The sequence below is a fragment of the Theobroma umbraticum genome, unplaced genomic scaffold (assembly GCF_002168275.2).
Source record: "Theobroma umbraticum cultivar Fairchild unplaced genomic scaffold, ASM216827v3 scaffold_34.0, whole genome shotgun sequence".
NCBI lineage: Eukaryota > Viridiplantae > Streptophyta > Magnoliopsida > Malvales > Malvaceae > Theobroma > Theobroma umbraticum.
Window position 1 is genome coordinate 2,617,938 of NW_018397275.1, and position 601 is coordinate 2,618,538.

The window sequence follows — 601 nt, forward strand, 5'->3', positions numbered from 1 at the left end:
TTAAAAGAGTTTAATTAAGTTTTAGGCCTTATTATATGTAGTTATAATTATAAGGCCTTGATTGCAAAATATAAAGGAAATTAATTTTCATTTTAATTTCCAAGGACTTGATTAAAAGAGTTTAATTAAGTAATGGGCTCAATATTTTAAGGTGTTATAATATTGAGGGCTTAATTGCAAAATTGAAGTTATTTTAACCTAAGTATATGAATCATCTTTTAACTATTTTCCAAATGAGAGATTTTCACAATTGAAGAAAATCTAATTTTTGTCAAAAAAAGAAAAAAACATTTTTTCTCTTTGTCGCCACTCTCTTTGTGTGAAGGAGAAAATTACTTATGAAGCAATATTTAAAAGAGGTTCGACTAAGCTTGTAAAAGAGAAGAAAAGGACTAATGTCTTCTTTACTAGCACAAAGCATAGTTAAAAACTTCCTCATTTGTTAAAGGTTCGTGTGCAATCTTGTGTACTACCATTAGAGGCCAAGTGCTTGATTGTCTAAGGTTTTTTTACTCCTTCTTGTGATCATGGGATTGCTTTGAGAAGTGCTATTATGATTATGAAATTACTTAGCAAGATAACTTTCTGAATAATAATTAAT